This window comes from Zootermopsis nevadensis, unplaced genomic scaffold, assembly GCF_977971745.1.
Source record: "Zootermopsis nevadensis isolate Lab colony 2312 unplaced genomic scaffold, Znev_1.0 Znev_ptg000061l, whole genome shotgun sequence".
Taxonomy (NCBI): Eukaryota; Metazoa; Arthropoda; class Insecta; order Blattodea; family Termopsidae; genus Zootermopsis; species Zootermopsis nevadensis.
In genome coordinates, this window is record NW_028259192.1 from 5,648,612 (window position 1) to 5,670,781 (window position 22,170).

The 22,170-nt window shown below is 38.3% G+C and overlaps 1 protein-coding gene across 7 annotated transcripts in view; it reads right to left on the reverse strand.

The window, feature by feature from the left end:
• robo1 (roundabout guidance receptor 1) overlaps positions 1–22,170 on the reverse strand; it is a 697,225-nt gene that overhangs the window by 408,705 nt on the left and 266,350 nt on the right. For 6 of the 7 annotated variants that reach the window (XM_087340339.1, XM_087340340.1, XM_087340336.1 and 3 more), the window contains one exon: positions 5,620–5,754. The gene's annotated coding sequence lies outside the window, so the exon portion shown is untranslated. Of the gene's footprint in view, positions 1–5,619; positions 5,755–8,720; positions 8,831–22,170 lie in introns of those variants that run through there. The other variant, XM_087340343.1, reaches the window with a different exon arrangement.

Sequence of the window (22,170 nt, forward strand, 5' to 3'; positions counted from 1 at the left end):
ATGACCTCTGAAACGTTGGTTAACATCGATCAGACTACACAGCGCAACAACCCAGAAGACAGAAATCTTCATACTCATCGCCCTGATGATGGAGGCAGTATGACCTCTTAAACGTTGGTTAACATCGACCAGACTACACAGCGCAACTACCCAGAAGACAGAAATCTTCATACTCATCACCCTGATGACGGAGGCAGTATGACCTCTGAAACGTTGGTTAACATCGACCAGACTACACGGCGCAACAACCCAGAAGACAGAAATCTTCATACTCATCACCCTGATGACGGAGGCAGTATGACCTCTGAAACGTTGGTTAACATCGATCAGACTACACAGCGCAACAACCCAGAAGACAGAAATCTTCATACTCATCGCCCTGATGATGGAGGCAGTATGACCTCTTAAACGTTGGTTAACATCGACCAGACTACACAGCGCAACTACCCAGAAGACAGAAATCTTCATACTCATCACCCTGATGACGGAGGCAGTATGACCTCTGAAACGTTGGTTAACATCGACCAGACTACACGGCGCAACAGCCCAGAAGACAGAAATCTTCATACTCATCACCCTGATGACGGAGGCAGTATGACCTCTGAAACGTTGGTTAACATCGATCAGACTACACAGCGCAACAACCCAGAAGACAGAAATCTTCATACTCATCGCCCTGATGATGGAGGCAGTATGACCTCTTAAACGTTGGTTAACATCGATCAGACTACACAGCGCAACAACCCAGAAGACAGAAATCTTCATACTCATCGCCCTGATGATGGAGGCAGTATGACCTCTTAAACGTTGGTTAACATCGACCAGACTACACAGCGCAACTACCCAGAAGACAGAAATCTTCATACTCATCACCCTGATGACGGAGGCAGTATGACCTCTGAAACGTTGGTTAACATCGATCAGACTACACAGCGCAACAACCCAGAAGACAGAAATCTTCATACTCATCACCCTGATGACGGAGGCAGTATGACCTCTTAAACGTTGGTTAACATCGATCAGACTACACAGCGCAACAACCCAGAAGACAGAAATCTTCATACTCATCACCCTGATGACGGAGGCAGTATGACCTCTGAAACGTTGGTTAACATCGATCAGACTACACAGCGCAACAACCCAGAAGACAGAAATCTTCATACTCATCGCCCTGATGATGGAGGCAGTATGACCTCTTAAACGTTGGTTAACATCGACCAGACTACACAGCGCAACTACCCAGAAGACAGAAATCTTCATACTCATCACCCTGATGACGGAGGCAGTATGACCTCTGAAACGTTGGTTAACATCGACCAGACTACACGGCGCAACAGCCCAGAAGACAGAAATCTTCATACTCATCACCCTGATGACGGAGGCAGTATGACCTCTGAAACGTTGGTTAACATCGATCAGACTACACAGCGCAACAACCCAGAAGACAGAAATCTTCATACTCATCGCCCTGATGATGGAGGCAGTATGACCTCTTAAACGTTGGTTAACATCGACCAGACTACACAGCGCAACTACCCAGAAGACAGAAATCTTCATACTCATCACCCTGATGACGGAGGCAGTATGACCTCTGAAACGTTGGTTAACATCGACCATACTACACGGCGCAACAGCCCAGAAGACAGAAATCTTCATACTCATCACCCTGATGACGGAGGCAGTATGACCTCTTAAACGTTGGTTAACATCGACCAGACTACACAGCGCAACAGCCCAGAAGACAGAAATCTTCATACTCATCACCCTGATGACGGAGGCAGTATGACCTCTGAAACGTTGGTAAACATCGACCAGACTACATAGCGCAATAACCCAGAAGACAGAAATCTTCATACTCATCGGCCTGATGATGGAGGCAGTATGACCTCTGAAACGTTGGTAAACATCGACCAGACTACACAGCGCAACAACCCAGAAGACAGAAATCTTCATACTCATCGCCCTGATGATGGAGGCAGTATGACCTCTGAAACGTTCGTTAACATCGACCAGACTACACAGCGCAATAACCCAGAAGACAGAAATCTTCATACTCATCGCCCTGATGACGGAGGCAGTATGACCTCTGAAACGTTGGTAAACATCGACCAGACTACATAGCGCAATAACCCAGAAGACAGAAATCTTCATACTCATCGGCCTGATGATGGAGGCAGTATGACCTCTGAAACGTTGGTAAACATCGACCAGACTACACAGCGCAATAACCCAGAAGACAGAAATCTTCATACTCATCGCCCTGATGATGGAGGCAGTATGACCTCTGAAACGTTGGTTAACATCGATCAGACTACACAGCGCAACAACCCAGAAGACAGAAATCTTCATACTCTGATGATGGAGGCAGTATGACCTCTGAAACGTTGGTTAACATCGACAGGCTACACAGCGCAACAACCCAGAAGACAGAAATCCTGATGTATAATGCACACACCCTTGTTAATTTGACTAACTTTTATATAGTTTAAAAAATTCTTATGGCTATACGAATAACAGCTTATGAAATAAAAGTCTTTACGAAAAAATGATAATTAAAATTATCTATGACAATAAACTCTTCAGTTTCCGGAAATGAAAATTCATATTAACATTAAAAGAAGTTTTGAACGTAACAAACAATTATTCAGAAACAGATTTTCGTCTCCACAAACTTTGTTATGCCTGACATAACCTATTTTCTTTCTGATTTCACCAATTAATTTCTATGCACACAATCTGATAGCTTCTTTCACAGTACATTAGGATCAACGTGTTACTGGGATTAAAACACTCAATAAAAACACAAAGGATGGTGTATAATTGGCTGATATAAAAGTGTTTAATGTGCTAGTTCCATGTTGAGAAACAAAGAACCAAGCGTCTGAAGCGACGCCATGTTCACAGTGGACAGGGCTTTCGTGACACAAGTGCATCTATCACCTAGACGGTAGGTACATAGCCAATTAACAAAGCCTCTGACATCATTATGAGGTGCAAGTTTCCACCTGCAAAGTTGCGAATGCAGAAAAATGCACAGTGAGGGGTTTCTCAATTTGTAGCCTATTCTCTCAATTATTTATTTTAATCCGTCTGATCACAATATTTAAAAAAATTTATAATTAAGATAATAAAATATCATTGATGTTCCATATCGATTGATCGATTTACATTTCGGAACATTTACACAACATGTTTCAGTTTTTATAAAACCATCATCAGGTGTAAAATATATCTAAGAACTTAAAACTCAATTATGAAAAATGGAAAAACAAACGTAATGAAACATCACCAAAAAACTACAGAAATCATAATTGAGTTTTAAGTTCTTAGATATATTTTACACCTGATGATGGTTTTATAAAAACCGAAACATGTTGTGTAAATGTTCCGAAATGTAAATCGATCAATCGATATGGAACATCAATGATATTTTATTACCTTAATTATAAGAAATTTTAAATATTGTGATCAGACGGATTAAAATAAATAATTGTTATAATATTCACAATATGACGCAATTACACTATCTTAGCCTATTCTCTGATAATCGCGGTCCATCGGTGACCAGATCGCTTTTAATTCGGTATATCCACTTTCGAATCTCGTCTATCCCAATAGGTTATCGTAATTTTCAACAGCTCTCTAGGCACGTACTAGGAACAACACTTTAAAATATGGCACAACCAATTTAACAACCTTTACATTTCGTTGATTATCCCAAGATCACGAGATTTAATTGATTTACTCTCGATTAGATAATTAAATCAAGGCAGTTTAAATGAATAGCAACCTTGAAGGATATATGAAATACAGTCGAAATTTTGACTAGGAAAATCGAATAGAAGTTTTCGGCTGAATTGTAAAGATACATTCTTTGTGCTTTGGAGGCCTTCGGATAAGCAATTAGTTCTGTACGAGCATCTTTCGTGGGATTCTTCAGTTTTTCCAAGCAAAAATGTAATTGGCCCTTTATAGCCTATACATTCTTACTAAAATGTCATTCATAATTATTGTCCAATTCGACGGATCTGAGAAAGCATCGTTAAATAAATTAAAATAAAACAAGAGAAGAGACCTCTGAAGGCCGAGGAGTACAGTAAAGTACATCGAAAATACTTCGTACTGGGTTGAATAACAGATTCCTTGTAATAGCAAAGAAGAATTTTCAGATTTAATAACAACAAGGAGTTTTGTTCCAAAGCGAAAAAAGTTATCAAATACTCAAGAAGGAGTTTGTGTTATAAAATCAAGTCAGTCAGTTAATCTGAAATATTATAAAGTGGTCAGATCCTAAAGGACCACTTTGAAAACAAAACATAAACTCAGTAAAAAAAACCAATCCTCACAGAAGTTTTGTATCAAATTCTGTTTCTTATTATAAAAACAAATTTTCTGTGGTGACATGTCACGTCTGTTAAATCCTGAGATTTTTTATGTTGGTGAAATATTACACACGACAATTTTATAGGCATGAATGTGTCGAGGCTGTACGAGGAATTCGAGATCAGTAATTCACAAGACTACATAAATCCATTTTTGAATGTCAGTTTTAAATAAGTCGGAAATCAGAAAACTTTCAAATAAGAGACTTCAGTTAAGATCAAGGGACATAGTCATTCTTGATAAGATAGCAGTCTCTCAGCTGGCCATAGAAGTGTAATATTTTTATGAAACTCGAAAGCACATTGTATTTATAAATGTCTGCATCAGCGCTGTATCCTGAGCCAGATAAATCCAGTTTACACCCTCCACCATATTTAAGATAAATGGAACAGTATGATTACTTGACTATTCGTAATAGATATGAACCTGGACGCATAGGAAGTTTGGTCTGTTCATGTGTGTAAGGGGGAGTGGTCATAATCGCCTAATTTCTTCAATTCCAGGCCTAAGGTAAAAATATATTATTTATAATATTTTCTCTGTAATGTAACAGAGTGTGTAAAAAATTTCGTGCAGAAAAACCAGACACGCACCTGAGGCTATGCTAAAACAGTTTAAACATTTTCGAAAGTGATTTTGAGATTGAAAGTTTTAAACGAATTAATTAAATTAAAAATTACGTTTTAATATGAAGTTTTATCATTATTTCTGGACATGGGTGGGGGAGGTCCTTAGTAAAATAACATAAAAACAGGAAATTAAACCTGACGATGGCCACATTGGTTCGAAACATATTGCTGAAGTAGACAGTGAACAATCATATGAAGAAAAAATTGTTTAACTGTTTTACAAAAACACACTAGTATTTAAATTAAACGCGTTTATACTTAGTTTAATATAAAATAAAATAGGGGTATACAAATATGTGTTTCTAGCTGCATCTGAAGCTTAAAATTTTATTAAAACTCGAACATTTGGGGGCATATATCGTGTACAATTCGAAAACTCAGTCGGGCCGTATAAAACATTAAATAGGGCAGGGCTGCGACCCACGGGCCGCGAGTTGTAACATATGACGTAACGTATTACCTCGACTGTCGCTACAAATCTTCACTTCACAACTCGATTTTTGGACACAGACAGTTTTAAAGATGGAGATAAATTTTATCCCGTGTTTATTTAAGAACCAAAGATTTATACGTTGTGGATGACAAGTAATACGGCTTGCAGTCTTACCTTGACACTAGTTGAAATCAAGTTATCAGCTTTACGCTGTGGCCGCTTTGTACTCGTGAGAAATCTGTCTCTCTGCTGATTGGACAGGATCCTTAATGACTCGTAGTCTGGAGGAGGAGAGCCGAACTTCAGGGTCTACGAGATCAAAAACACAGATTGTGAAATAATTAGTGCGACTTATGTTTTAGATCTTTTAAATTAATGAAGGTAAAATGGTTGAAATATTTACCATACACACGTGGGAGAAAAGAGAGAAGTGTCCTTTTCGACTCAAAAAATTAGTGAAGGAGACTATTTTGGAAATTTTAAGTACACAGAAAGATATTAAAAATAATTCTAGACAGGTAATTAAGAACGTCATGCATTGATAACTACCAACTGTTCAAGAAACGTTGTATAAATGACATTGTTAATCGATCGTCATGTTACATACACAAACATACAAGAGGAGATTAAAAAAAGTTAAATTTTTCTTCAAGTGTATTTGTACATTCCAGCATGGGGACTTGGCAATGATTTGAATTTCCGCAGCTAAAATAACCAGAAAACAGTGTTTACTAGATGAAAATTTAAACCCTATGAAGAGTCAAACTGCATTTCCAGCATCTGTTCCTAGCTTTCTACGGCTTGTTCATTCATCTTCTTGAAGTACCTCATTCTGACACTGTTAGGTTAACTCCCTAATCTCATTCTATTGTCCGTCTTTCTTTTCTCCTTCTTTTGTCCTGGGCCGCTGCAGTTTCTCTTCATACTTTCAGTCTTTCTACATATTCATATTCCTTTCAGTGACTTCTTCTATTTCAACCTTATTCTTTCACTATTTTATAATCTCTAAGCTTCATCAACCTTTTATGATTTGAGGTTTTCACAGCGGTGAGTATGAAGATTTCTGTCTTCTGGGTTGTTGCGCTGTGTAGTCTGGTCGATGTTAACCAACGTTTCGGAGGTCATACTGCCTCCATCATCAGGGCGGTGAGTATGAAGATTTCTGTCTTCTGGGTTGTTGCGCTGTGTAGTCTGGTCGATGTTAACCAACGTTTCAGAGGTCATACTGCCTCCGTCATCAGGGCGATGAGTATGAAGATTTCTGTCTTCTGGGTTGTTGCGCTGTGTAGTCTGGTCGATGTTAACCAACGTTTCAGAGGTCATACTGCCTCCGTCATCAGGGCGATGAGTATGAATATTTCTGTCTTCTGGGTTGTTGCGCTGTGTAGTCTGGTCGATGTTTACCAACGTTTCAGAGACAGAAATATTCATACTCATCGCCCTGATTCCCCCCAAGTCGATCAGTTGCTGACAATTATCCTACGCGGGAACAGCGATTTGTAATACGCACTCCGCAAGGTTGCAAATGTGCCTAATACAGAACAAGTTGGGAAATATATGCAAAGAGTACCAATACTCCTGTTACTGTTTACCGATGTTGACCAATATTGTGTTATTTTGACTCCTAAATATCAAATTTCATGAAAATCTGGCCAGCTGTTCTCGGGGTGTTACACGCGTACAGACAGACAGATGGTAGAGGTGATGTTAATAGTTGGTTCCGGAAGACCAACATCGACGTCAAAACGTGGGTTTCTCCTCAACAAGTCTGAACAGAACAATACATTCGAGCTCTATCCTATCATAACCTATTCGAGCTGACCACACAAAGGTGGAGAATACGAACAACGTTAAGTCCGCTGTAGTTCTTAAGTCTCTACATAATCCGCTCAGTACTTTATTTGAAAGTTCTCATGCCTTTGTTATCCAAGCAGAATAATAGGATTTTACAGCCCTAGTTGTATACAATCCTATTTATGTAAACTAATTTACATTCTGCCATTCATATTGAGACTAAAGTGCAGTATTGCAGACGAGACTATTAGGGTCACAGCTGAGAGTATCCAACTGTGGAATTTTGTGGCGAGTGTAATGAAAATCCCGATTTAATAAAAAACAAAAACAAAATCTTTAGCCAACGATTTTAAAATATCCTTCAATGAAGACTTTGTTTCTTAAAGTGTAACTTCGACTTCCAAATCGAGTCGAAACGAATTCCGACAATTACACAACGTTTCTGCAAACATTACAGTTACCATCTTCAGGGTAAATATGAGGTTGATTGGTATTTTTGGAAGTCTTATACACTGCAGACAGAAGAAGGTAAAGAGTTAGATTCGATGGTGCTAACTGGCGATGTCCGCTCTGCCCAGTATACCACACATTCACCCTGGAGATGGCATCAGAAATGTTTGCCGAAACGGATTATTTTCAATATTCGAAGCAGCTTATCACCGAAAGCCAAAGTTGCATACTAAACTCCAAACACGAAGACAAATTACAAGGACTGTGTTACTTAGTAATACAGTAGTTAATTAATCACATAGCTACGATTCCATAAATGTTGAAATCCTTTCATACATTCATATATAAGAATAATAACAGATTTCACTCTGAATTGTGTCAGTTGTTTGTGTCTCAAAGACATAACTGGAAACCTCTGCGTCACACTTTATACCTATAATAACCAGCTTGGATCAGAGTTTTCAGCCCGCGGGCCGCAAGTTTGGTCGCCGGTGTGCTTTGTGATAACTTCGTATATTTTATATCATGCCATTCTGAATAAAAATATTTAATGCCTAATTTAAACAGGCCATATTTAATTTTTAAGCTAATAACGGATAAAAACAACACCAATAAATCTGTTGACGGCAGCAACTTATTATGTGGAAAGTGACGATAAATTTAAATAATTCTTTACATGACACATTTTAATAAATTATTGTATTTTACAGGTCGGCAGACTGCAAGTAAGTGAGAAAGGGTAAATGTAGTCCGAGATGACGAAAGGTTGAGTACCCCTAGCTTAGGTTATTAAGAATAAGCACATTATGGATGCTGATTTTAATTAAATTACTGCTTGTTATTTGTGCTGATTTGTATGTGATTTACTTCAATGAAATGTTGGGAGGATAATGCATGCATCAGCACGCAGGTTATGAAGTTTCTAAGGGTATAACGTATTTAACTACAATGAAAATGGTATCTAGTAATTGTGTAATTAGCAAGAACTTACATAAACCACGTATAAGAAAGTAGATTTTTAAAGTACTCACTTTGAAGTGTACAACTTCGGATTTAGAATATTGAAAATTATTAATTTCAGCAAACACTGCAGTTGTTTGCCGATACGCGGTAAACCTCCAAAAGGTGAGTGTTGTGCAGTAGGGACCAGATTACTTGCTAGCTGAGCTTTCTAGTGCTGTGGATAGTTGCACTCGGCACGGCCTGGTCGGTGAAGGTGCGCGCGCAGTGCTTATCACCTTGCTCTTCACCCCCGTCGCATAAAACAAGCAAACAATCTGGTCATCGCTATACAATGAACCGAATCCGCGAAAATCTAAAGGCAAGAATTACACCTTGTTTAAGTATAAGATTCTCTGTTTAAATTTTACTGATGCGTCGGTAGCGTAGCACGTATTCGTTGATAGATACGTATTACGTCATTTCATTCATTGTCACTATCAGAATTAGTGTTTGGTTATTACACTGATCATTGCAAACAAAGTTTGCTTGATATGAATAAAGAGTATGTTATGCTCATGCGCACGATTTCTGCACAGCCAATAGGAGAGGCATCTAAAGTTGACGCGTTTTACGTCACGAAAGAGGCTAGTCCAACGAGTGTGCAGCGACCAGCATTTCGCTTTATTTCTATAAAAATATGATGAAACATTACATTTTTCCCTTTATTCTAGTCTTTTATGAATTCGCTGTTTTTTTATAATTCCTTTCCCCTTCAGTCAATGATTTGAGAAATGTCTGATTTTCCAAGTTTTGAAATGACAGTATATGTTGACTTCCTGTCTTATCCTCCCTGCTGTTCGAAAATCATGCGCCATTGTGACATATGTGTGATGTTGCCGTGACGTATTTTGGGGTGCGCAGAACACCGGAAAACACTCACTGAGCATACCCACATCTTTGTATCAAGACAGCACGCGACTTCAGAGCTGTTACGCAGTGGGCCGCAACGTCTCGACACAAGTCCCCCATTCCGCGACGCCCATTCGGGATTCTTGAAATTCAGTTACCGCTGAGCGTCACTTGAGGCGAGCGGCGTCTGTGAAGCGGGAGGGGGGGAGCAACATATTGTTATGAGGGTGGCATCGCTACAGTTATGGCTCTCCATTTGAACCACTTTACAAGAAGTGAGGCTACTACTTTACTACCACGGTTTCAGAAAAATATAAAAATAAAATAAGAAATAAAGTGCAAAGCTGGTTTCGAAGGAAATGGACCCTGAACTTTGAAATTATGTGCATAAGAATATTATTTTTTTCCTCTTGTTCGTAAATTCAAGGGGTAACGTGTTTTCTGAACCCTCCGCCAATACAGAAGTTGTGTCTTCCGCCGTATAACAGTAGCTAGAGAACAGCTGGAGAAAATGGTTTCTTTTCTGTTCTCTGCTCTACTTTATACGTTCCGAGGTTGATCGAATAAAGTAAAAATCGGTTCGGTTCTAACATACATTTTAAAATGTCGCCTCCTCTCAACTTTAACAACAAAATATGAACTTGTAGACCCGTTTATTTGCCAATAAGTCCTACCACTTCACCTGAATGATACGTTTGACTTAAGTTTTATTATAAAAATTTCAAAGAATAACGTTTTCGGATTGGTGTATATGTAAAGATAAAAAATATTGACTCTTATGTATCCAAATACAGTCTTATTCATTAGCTTTGTCGCATAAATTAAAGAAATTGAAATGTGTTGAAGGCAGCATCCTTGGTGAATGCCTACAAGTTCACATGACTTTAAAATCCATAAGGCCAACATTGACAGCGTATAAATTATGTCCAGCAAATTTTATTTTCAACTTATGAAGAGATTTTCGTTACATTACGTATTTTTATTGCATTCCAGTCTGTCTTCCGATTTTAGGAGAATTCAACTTTAATCAGCTACCATCTATTTAGTTACGTGAAATGACACCGGATGGTCATGTCAGTCTGGTAACCCCCTTATTACGAAAAAAGTTTATCTCCTCGTTGTGTGTTACTGGTACACAAAATGTAATTACCAAGAGTTGTTTTTTTTCGATGAGGAGGGCAGTTCTAAAATGGTCAGAGTCACTTTAAACGAGGTCACCAATGGCACTGTTAATTTCAATACACCGAAAAGTTTGCACCTGGTCAGAGATGGTTTGCGGGTAGCCTACTCACGCAGAAGCAAAAGTCATCAACACTGCTAGAAAAGTCGTCTTATAGGCGAAAATGAGCGGCTTATTTCAAAGACCATTGACATAACAAACGCCATTAGCTGACAATAACGACACAAACTCAGAGTTTCAAACGTTAACGATTAAGAATTGTCCTTCGTGCTAAGACAGTCTTAACTTTCGTTTACTAAAATTCCACACTTTTGAATATCTGATTCTTATTTAGGTCCCAATTTACAATTAACTTCTGAAATTATGGATCCTTTTTAGACAATTGGTAAGACTATTACAAGTTAAATATATAATTTTTATTTGACAGACACTTTTTGATCTGATCTGATGCGGTTCTAAACAGACCTGTCCAGTACAAATTATGTATCATTGATATAATTGTAATAAAATCTCGATAGTAAACATCTGATAGTCAATTACAGCTACATGGTATGAGAAATTACATGTTCGATTTCAGTTTCTCAAGGCAGCGATTATGGAGATGTCTTGTAGAGGTCGCACGAGAAGTGCTGACACTTGCGCAAAGGACTGATTTTGGTCGTATGAGATGGACCCGTCCGAAGCACGCGCTAGAGGGGTGTCAGCTTCAGTTGGTTTGTACCTCTAGCTGTGTTTAGTTCGGTGCGTCACCGCAACTGAGGCTATTCGACCCCCACTACTACTGAACTCCCCTCTCTCGGCTTAGAAATCGCGCATTTAGGTGCCACCATTACTCGCGCGACCTCTAGTTGTAGTGCTGTCTGATAGACGTTACTGACGTTTCAGAGGTACCTGTTGCCTCTATAAAGGCCCTGTAGGACACTACAACCCAATAGACAGCCATCTTAGATTATGAATTCATATGGTTGATCGGAGAATCGACTAGCCGCTAGACCCTACATACATCAATGTCTCGTTCAATTCTTTCAGATCACGCACCCTCTGTGATCCGCGGTTAGCTTTTTTCAAACCCAGTTCTTTAAAGTGTTTTGAGAGAATTCTTTGCGGCTACGAAGGGGACCATATTCCTTGCCCCTTGCGGTTCCACACTGGAATTCCTTCACATAAAGCACGCAATCTTATGCCGGAATTACAAGAATTGAAAATGGCTGCTTGGCATCTTGAAGGGCTTTCGACATAAAAGAAATCTTGACGGGCACAAACAACATTAGTTATTGTATTACGTTTTTTTTATGGCTGTGATACGATAAATTGAATACCACAGTGCTTCCATCTGTGTGAAGGTCGTCAAAACTCCTTTTACTTACTGCAAATAGTGAGCGATTATGTTCCGCTATCCTGGGTATTTTGTTGGAGATTTTGATGTCTCGTAATTTTAAACATTTCTGAGATATCGAAAACTTTTAAGAAATACATGTTTAGTTACGTAATTTCGAAAGTTAGGGTACGTCCTCAACAGTGGCTAATGCTTCAGTATGGATAACGTGCACTATAATTATTATCAAAATATCTTAACAGTGTTGTGTAATTGTTCGGGTAGAAAAATACGGTAATTACCGACTGACAAATGTGAGCATAAAATTTATGTTAATTTATTTCTGAATATGTTAACATTTAAAATTTTTATTGACAACTCAATGACAGCGATTTAGCAGAGATTTATAAATATTTATCTAATGGTTCCGAAGATATAAATATATGCATGATTATTATTTTAATGGTTTATTTATAATGACTTTAATATTATACAGCTACAAATAATAAGATAAGTAGGCTAAATTATGTATGGAAGTGGCCGTGGCTCAGTTTTTCTTACTGTCCCAACATTTGCTTGAACAGAATAAGAAAAACGATAACAAACCTTAGTTCGGGCTGAGATTTGAACCCGGCACTTTTCGAGTACGAAGCACGAACACCAACCACCCAACCGCAACGTTCGGTTGGTTGTCACATCAACAATATTTTCGTTCTATAAACAAGGGAATTTAGGTTGGCAACAGCGATGCAGTAACGCGGCTCACGATCTGAGTTGGCAAGCCTTGCTGTGAATTGAGTATTTATGAATTAATTTGAGTCAGACAAGATAAAGCCACAGCGAAATTTTTACCTTCAACAGTGACAAGCAGATATGATTCTAAATAACTCGCTTTATCAAGTTTGCGGGCTATTATAAACACGGTAATAGACATTAGAGTTTTATAAAAAAGCAGGACATTTCTTGATAAGCTGAGTGACTATCAGCTTATCAGGAATAACTGTGGTCAATGAAGTGGGTGAGTTTAACGAAGCTCTCCTAATGTTATTATGTATTATGATTATGTTGTTGTCAAGAAAGAATTAGGCCGAAAGGCATACCTCGTTTTATTGCGCTTGTCATATGTTGCGTTTTTTACGAATCGAAGGTGTGTGGCAACCCTGCGTCGAGCAAGTCTATCGGCGCCATTTTTCTAATAGCATGTGCTCACTTCGTGTCTCTGTGTCACATTTTGGTAATTCTCGCATTGTTTTTTTAGACAAAATGCTATTTCACACTTAATAGACTACAGTATAGTGTAAACATAACTTTTATATTCACTGGGAAACCAAAAATTTCGTGTGACTCGCTTTATTGCGGTGGTCTGGAACCGAACCCGCAATATCTCCGAGGTATGTCGCTCAAAGCGAAATTTGCCTGTTAGCTGTGAGTTCTATCTTACCCAGCGAATTTCATCTGAACTGAGAAGATGACAAGAATAAATTGTGAGATACGGTACCTATTATTTCATCATAGCACGGTGGTCTAGCGGTTAGAACGCTGGCCTTGTAATCCTGGAATCTCGGGTTCGATTCCCGGCGGTGCTCGAATTTATAACTTGTGTTGGGCAAGGCCGTGGTCTAGGCAACACGGAGTTTTCCTCCGGGGGCTTCCCCGGTTTCTCCGTGGCATCCCAACAATTAATCCATTCACACACAGAAGAAGGCAATGGCAAACCACTTCTGCATCATCTGCCAAGAACGTATATGAACAGGTCCCAGTCCGAGAAAAGGATGGAAGGATCCTGTTCATATGGACCTGTCGCCAGACAGAACACTAATAAAATAAAATAAAAAAGCTTTCCCAACACTGATAAATCGATATTGATAAAAAAATTCAATTTGCTCTGCAGTTCCAACCACGGTACAGAAAGTGTTGAGAAGATGATAGAGGTAAACTTTATCCGCGATGGTTGGCAACGCTGAAACTCCTACGCAACTAGGCTCTCCTTTGTTATGTGTATTGTGTACCCACAATACCAAATCTTGTTAACATCGAGCGAATAATAATCGAGTTGTTTCACGCCGACAGACGGACTGACATGCCAAAGAAAACAATAATGCTCCTAAAAACATTTAACAACTACGGAATGTGAAGACGTTTCGTCACACTCAAGGCACTGAAATGAAATACGTGACAAGGCAATGAATTACATATGTCGCGATTCCTTGGTTTCCTCGCTACGTTTCACGTATCTGTGATGTAATATGGCGTCCTTTTCATATTGGAGGCGGATGCAACTTTCTCTCTGTCGCTGTAGAGAGAGGGTAGCTTTAAAATTTTGAATAGCTGCTTTTACAGCCTCATTTTATTTCTCTAAAATGCTTAGAGTTCCTCTTTGCTGAACTGCCGGGAAATTGACACATTTAAAAATGGTGCAAAGGCTTTTTGAGGTCTCCCTAGGGAAGCTGTAACAATGCCGGCAGCCATTTCATGTACAAAGCAAGCACCATACTACCACGCCTCTATTGAGATCGTTCAAAATCTCTACTGCCGACAAAAGCATCGTCTATGTGCGTACGTACTTTTGAACCACTTTGTCGATTCTTTGTAAAACTCGGCAACAAAGTTTGAAGAGGACTTGTAACTGAGCTTTCAGTAGCCGATGAAGCAATATGGTTCATATTGTGATTCTTTAAACTATCAAAATTGTTACTTACATTCCCACCATCACCACAAGCTTCCATACAGGAATGAAAGTTTGTTATACTTGTCTTCACGTGACAAGGCACATGACCTTGTGTGCGCAGAAGTTAAAACTGCGTTGTGCGCAGAAATAGTATTTTAAATCAGTATCAATGACGTAGCAAATTATCTAGCTGGCTGCACTGAAAAAACAACTGAATTTGTGTTGTCTGAACTTTTCTGAGTTCTACGCTACATGAATCATCTATACTCTCTCAGCACTAAGAAACGTATTGAACGTTGAACCATCAATGTTATTTTTTCGCACCTGAAATAATCAAGAACTTAAAAAAATCTCTAATCTTTTGTCCAATACTTAGCGCCTATTTCTCTACTATTAATTGATCAAATTTACAACATAGTAAAGTAAAGTTTGTCCCATTATACGCCATGTAGGCGTTTGGGGTGAGTGGAGGTATAGCTCCTCTCTTCCTTGACCTCGGCACTAGATGGGGGTGAGTGGTCGGCATCACGCCCCGGCCGGCTTTACCCCCGGGAAAGGACCCCGGTACCCATTGTAGAGGCGGCTTGGTGGGCCCCAGAGCCGGTCTGGACGCAGAGGCTAGAGGAAAAATCCTCTGCCCTCGTCGGGGATCGAACCCCGGTCGTCCAGCCCGTAGCTAGTCACTATACTGACTGAGCTATCCCGGCTCTAAATTTACAACATAACCTAACTAAAACCAATATTTCACAATGTACACAAAATAAACTCCTAATTTCAGAAATAAAATTCTATATCGCGACACTAAGATTCAGTAGTTGATACCAAGTGGCAATAATTTGGGTTTGAGGTTTCCACGGAGGTCATCTGTGTTATGAAGCCTTCTAGAGTTTTAGATGGTTATTGAATCTTTTCGTAGATGCGAACACATGGCAATTCTTGCCACTACACATCCAAGGCTGTTCGCCAATTTATGTGAAAACTAATACAGGATTTAAAACAGCCGAGGGAGGGGTGTCTGTTAGTCGACGTATGTGGAGAATATGCCTGTTTTTATTTACTGTTATTTAGTTTTTTACATCGCCCTGATAATGGAAACATCAAGGACCTCTGAAACGTTGGTAAACTTCTAATTGAGGACAACAATATTTTGATTTGTCGTTGAAAGGTGAAGATACAATCTGTGTTTCATAATGTTCCCGAGAATGTAATAAAACTCAACGTCATGTGACTTGTAAGATTAAAGTTAGGCAACTAGTCGAAGGAGGAGGGAAGTCCCACCGTGTGTAGATGTCATGCGTGAGTCTCATATAAAACTGAGGCCAAGAACACTTTAGTACCTAAAAGTAATTATCACTTATACTCTTCTCTTGTCCTTGGCCGACAAATTTAGCTGTTTGTTTATGTAATTATTATTTCGTTTAGATGTCAGGGATACTCTGACGATGAGAGTTGTGGTAAATACTCGCTGAGGAATCTACGTCTGCGCATAGAAAGGGTGCTGTTACATAGAATTTAGTTTGCTTTCACTATTAATACCAGAGAGGATATAATACAGGAAGAGAGAAACAAAGAAATGCAGAAACAGCCTCAGATAATAGAAAATAAAACTTACACGTAATATCTTAGAAATGTAATGTGTTACGCTTTCATGAATATAAGAAAATATAATGGACTTATAATTTTGAGGGCTGTGATGTAGAATTTGTCATGGCGCCACTTCTATAGAAAGATCTCATATTTCATGTGTGCTTACGCTTTTAAGCCAAAAGGACGATTTCTGAACACACGTATTACAGGGATTTCAAATTTATTAATACGCAAAAAAAGTATCTTAAGGACACCCATGAGTATGTGTATATACAGAATGATTCAAAAAGTTAGGGCCAAACTGAAGGGGCGTATAGAGGGACTCAGAGAGAACAGGAATCCATGTCCTCCGAAGTTATCCTGAGTCAGTCGAGGCCATTGAAGGTAGGGAAGTCTGATGACATACCGCTGAAATAACCGTATTTTGCTATTCTCCTACTAGCTTAATTTTGAATCACACGTATCCCGGGTGTTGGATAGGGAGACGAGGGTCAGTCCGCTCCCCAGACTTGACACCTCTCGATTACTACTTTTGGGGGCATGTCAAGAGTCTCGTTTACGAGACACCGGTGGACGACCCAGAACTTTTGGCCAGAATACTTTCTGCATCTGACGTGGTCCGTCAGACTCCTGGGGTATTTGAAAGCGTGCGCCAGAGTTTCGTTCGCCGATGCAATGCCTGCATTGAATGTGGAGGACGCCAGTTTTAACAATTCTTATAAATTTAGTTTGTAAGATTGTTAATGTAATTCTTGTACATTAATAAACAAACTAAAATTAAGCTAGTAGGAGAATAGCAAAGTATATTTCAGCGATATGTTATCAGACTTCAAATGCAAATTAACATAAAATAACTAACTAGCAATTGGTAAACTGTCATGTATTAGGTTTTTAATAGAAATCTGGGGTATTTAAATTTAAGATTGGGAAAACACGTAGCACACACTGGTTAATTCAAAACGGCATATAAAATGTTAAGTCCCATAATCTGAAGGGATGAGATCGACAAGGGAGTCATATTGGTAGATGGGAGGATAATATAAAAATATTTTTTTAAAAACAGGGTATGAAAATGAGTGGTATATTAATATCTCTGAAAACAGCTCAGTGGCACGCTCTGGTAAACAGGATGTCGAACCCTCAGATTCTACGAAATAATGAGAATTTATTGACTAAATGGAAGACTATTAGTTTCTAAAGAAGGTACTTATTCGGTGGAGTCATTTTTTTGTCAAATGGTTGAGAAAAAACCAACAAACAGGCAGACCTCTTCATGAAGCGGTACGTTCATATCCTATACAAGTCATTTCTGCATAAGATACAAACAGCCCACCGTAATAGGCCCATGGCTGGATTCAAATACTTTCTGACGAACGGCAGACGTGGTTAGAAGCTCTACTAACGTCCAGACCAAATATCGTTTTGTCGTCAATCGATTTACGTAACACGACTACATTTCTGTAAATATCGTTGTCCACAAAACCCACAATCATCAACGTGAAGTAGCGATGTATTTTAAGATGGATTACAAGAGCTTAATTTAACTTAGTTTTAACCAGCGCACTCTGTGCGACATTTTAAGTCTCTGGAACTTGTATCCTGACGAAACCAAAAGTCTGTTTACTTCCGATTTGATTATAATTATGAACAAATTTTGTAGGAAATGATAAATACAAGATGAAACGGAATGCTGTTACTCTGAGAACCAAAGCAAGATATTTTGACCTGAGTGGACGTATGAACGGAAAATGTAATTTCTTATGGGCCTACAACACAAATATCACTGAGATAAAATCGGGGCATTCTCCTCAAAAGAAAAAAAAAAAAAAAAAAAAATGTTAAATTTCTTAGTACACAACGCATTTTGGGCTCAAACACTTATTATATAACCGCTTAGTAGTCCCTCCGTCTGTACTCATGTAACAAGTCGAGAAAGAATCAACATATTTTCATGAAATTTGATATTGTGGTGTATTATTAAAATTTGTCGACTTTTTGGGGGTAAAAATCGAACAAAAGTATGTTATTGTTGTTCGATACATTGCACGAAAATTAATTTCAAATGTATATACATAGCCCTCAAGGTCATTTAAAATCAACGAATTAAAAACGACGCGTAGTTAAAATTTGTTTTAACAGATGGCAGCAATGAAAAATACTGCATGTCTTCGGGACAGAGGTGAATTAAACATAACTCATGAACCACTGCAGCCAACACTTTACGCAGACTTTCTAATAGTCTTCTTTCCCTGTCCCAACAAACGCTCTTAATATTACTAAACACAACGTCAAAATTTTGGTAATATATAACCCCTTGGGGCGTCACGACGGCTGGCGCCGTAATCACTAACGGGGGTGGCGCTGAACGCACCCTTCCAGACGTCTGGAGTTACCCTTGATTACTTTTGCCGACCCCTCGTCCATTGTATGTTTCAAGTTTACTGTTTTGATATCAAAGATGCAGCAGTAAAGGCTAGCACCCGGTTAAAACGTACTGAACGTCTTCAGATGAACGACGATTAAGGCCATCTTTAATGCCACCTAGCCACAATAATGACCCTTATGACTATTCAAAGTTGTCTCCAATATGCCAGCTCTCAGTTTGGTTCCTTTGCCCTCTGTGGGTTTCTCGAAGAACTAGACGACAATGCTCACTTTATAATCTAGTATTTTCTCTTCATGTTGAGCTACCTATTAAAGAAGTCGGTAATTAATGTTAACTCGTTATTCATTAAGCTTGTTCTCCTCCATGTGATTCAGAACATTTCAGCTTCCAACAATTATGGATTAGAACTATAATTGGAATAAATTTGGTCTATAACTTTGAAGAAGTAATAAATATAAGTACGTCTGAGAGAAAAACCACTGAGACAAAGATAAAAACTTTAACTAAAACAGAATTTATCAAATTACAAAATAAATATCTTTACAGTTTAATCTCTTTTACCTTGGACCTTGAAAAAACTTTTAACAAATTTGAGATTTCATGTTTTAATGACGACTAGTATGAAGATTACTGTCTTCTGAGATATTGCGCTGTGCAGTCTGGTAGATATTAACGGACGTTTCGGAAGAGATTACTGCCTCCATTATCAGGACGATGAGCTAACAACGGGCAGAAACTTTGAAATACCAATTGACAGACCAGGGCTGTCTTTTCCAACCTATTTTTATATTTATCCCAAATATCCCGCGCACATTTTGTTCATCAGCTGGTGAAACAGGCAGTAACGTAATTGAAACGTCGGTTAATACCTACGAGACTACACGGGCAAAACCCCATAAGACAGACATGTTCATATGTAACAACGGTTGAGTCATTACAGACGTAGCCATTAAGATACACACTGTAATTTCCTAAGTTATAAGTCAAGATCCTTGATATACTTTGTGTATTGGCTTTACTTCTGTCAACAGATCTGTTGTGTTTAGCCACACTGACATTTTATTGCATTATATTTCGTTTTTTTTCTGTGACGACCGTTGGAATCGAATATGGGACCCTTCAAATGCGATTACAGTAACGTACGATAAACACGGTATCGACCCAACAGTCGCAACTAATCATAAATCGATCTTAAAACCTTGCATACCGTGTAGTATCGAATCACTATATAAAATTACATGTATAAACAAACTTTGGTGGTGGTGGGATCTAACCCGTTTATTTGTATATGCAATTTTATATAATAAAAACATGTCACATGACAACTACTGCCCGAAACGGGAGCAAAGCCAGTTCCCGAAACGTCGTATATACTGAATATAACTCGCACGATGGACGTGCCCAAAACGTCCTTGCAATTGTCTGCTAAATGCTACTCAATATTGAATTATTTATCTGAATGTCTGACAGACTGTCTGGTATATAACAAAATACTGTTGCTCTATGCCCTCACTAAATACGATTTGAGCCAGTTAGATCCACTCAAAAATATCAAACATCTTCCTATAAGGCCCTTTTTAATAATATCATTCCATTTCCATTTAGAAATTTTATTACTCAAGGTAATTCTAACGCAATTATATGATTTAAATATGTGCTGAAGTTATTTTTAGGGTAAATAAATCAATGTAGGTTCATAAACATACTATTTAAATTAAAATGTAAATGAATGGAGTTTTTTTATTATTCATATTCAATAGCTAGGGAAAACTTGTAGCAAATCAGAGTGAGAATTGACACAAGAGGGCCATCTATAAATGCGTCGCCTGCATTGAATTCAAATTCAATTATGACTCTGATTTCATTCACTAAACTCGTCGACAAGTATGATGGCGGTAGAGTCTTGAACGTGTCTGCGCACGTGCCTTCACGAATCCATACGCTTCACCGGATTAGTGTAAACTACTCAGCTACAGGTACTTCAAGCGTGAAGTAGACGCCATTTTCACCTCTCTCTAATCGTCATTCGTCTGTTTTGGTTACGTTAGATTCTGTAGGCTCGTAGCCGTATAAACGTTCCATGTGAACAGCAAAAACGTCATTGAAAAAATTGGGTTATGTTCAAGTTTCATGTTTAAGTTTGGGTTTAATAATTACTACCGTCTGCCCTGTTGCTAGTTACTAGTCAGCCAACTATAAAAACTAGTATCAATAAATTATCTAAATGAGAGCAACTGATTTGGCTGGAGCTATATCTAGGATTCTCAAACGCAAAGTCAAGTCATGTAGATAAGCGTACCATAGTTTGAAAATATGAGATGCAAGTGATAAAGAATGAAAATACGAGTAAAAAGGGAGAGATCAAATATAACAAGCTGCTACAGTCTGCAGACGTGATTAGGAAACAATTTCCTGAGGGCCAACTGTCAAAGAAATGTTGGGATTATTTCTAATAATATTTCCAGCTGGCCAGAACGCCCAGCACATCCCACGATTGTGATCGCCAAGTAATCAGTGCTCCAGATCTCGCAGCCAAAGAACAGTAACGAATCAACACCGCGGGCTTGCACACGTTGCAGGCCGCCCTCAACTGCAGAATACCCTAGCGCAGAAACATTTCTCTTTGCATATGCTACACAAATTTTTAAGAACACACAATGGAAATATGTTCCGAGCTGGCTGTACTTGTTTTATTTAACGACACTTTTCAATTACATTCCTTACAAGGCGTGAAATGTTAAATAAAAATTATGTTTTCAGAAGGTTGTTGTCTGTTTAAAGGCATTCTTACGTCGAAACTGTTGTCTAGAAGGAGGGTCTTACTGATTGCGGTTTTCCGCGCCGTGTAATATCACAGGATTACATGGCACCATAATCTAATGCTAAAATCGACACTTTTACCGCCATTTTAACCTCAAATCTAAGACGATTATAGAGGTTAGTCTGTTTAAATTAAAATGATATGAAATGTCTTTTCCTTACGATAATTTTTACTGGGTAAGCAGTTGTATAAACTACAATATATGCATTGTATTAATATTTTGTTGTAATGCCTTAATCTTTACACAATAAAATGCTACGTGTTGTCTCTGGTTCAGAGAGTGGCTGGTTCCATCAAACATAAAACTACTTCGGTTTTATACAAATGTGTCATAAAAATTATTATTGATTATCACGTGAAGTACATAAATATTTAAGATACTAAACTGAGCTGACAAAAATATGAAAAACATAAAAATAACAGTCTCAAACAACACAGAATACGAATATACCAGGTTTATATTTAATAATAAGAATCGCTAAATTAATCATAATATAAGTTAATAGCTGGTAACAAATTCTTCTATATGTGGTAATGTTACAATATTTGTGAGTAAGCATGATATTCAATACCCTATATATATTAAAATAAACAGTCTTTTAGCTATAGCCTAATTCAATTCTATCTTCTCACAAAATTAAATTTTCACATAGGCCCACAGTTTAAAATATAA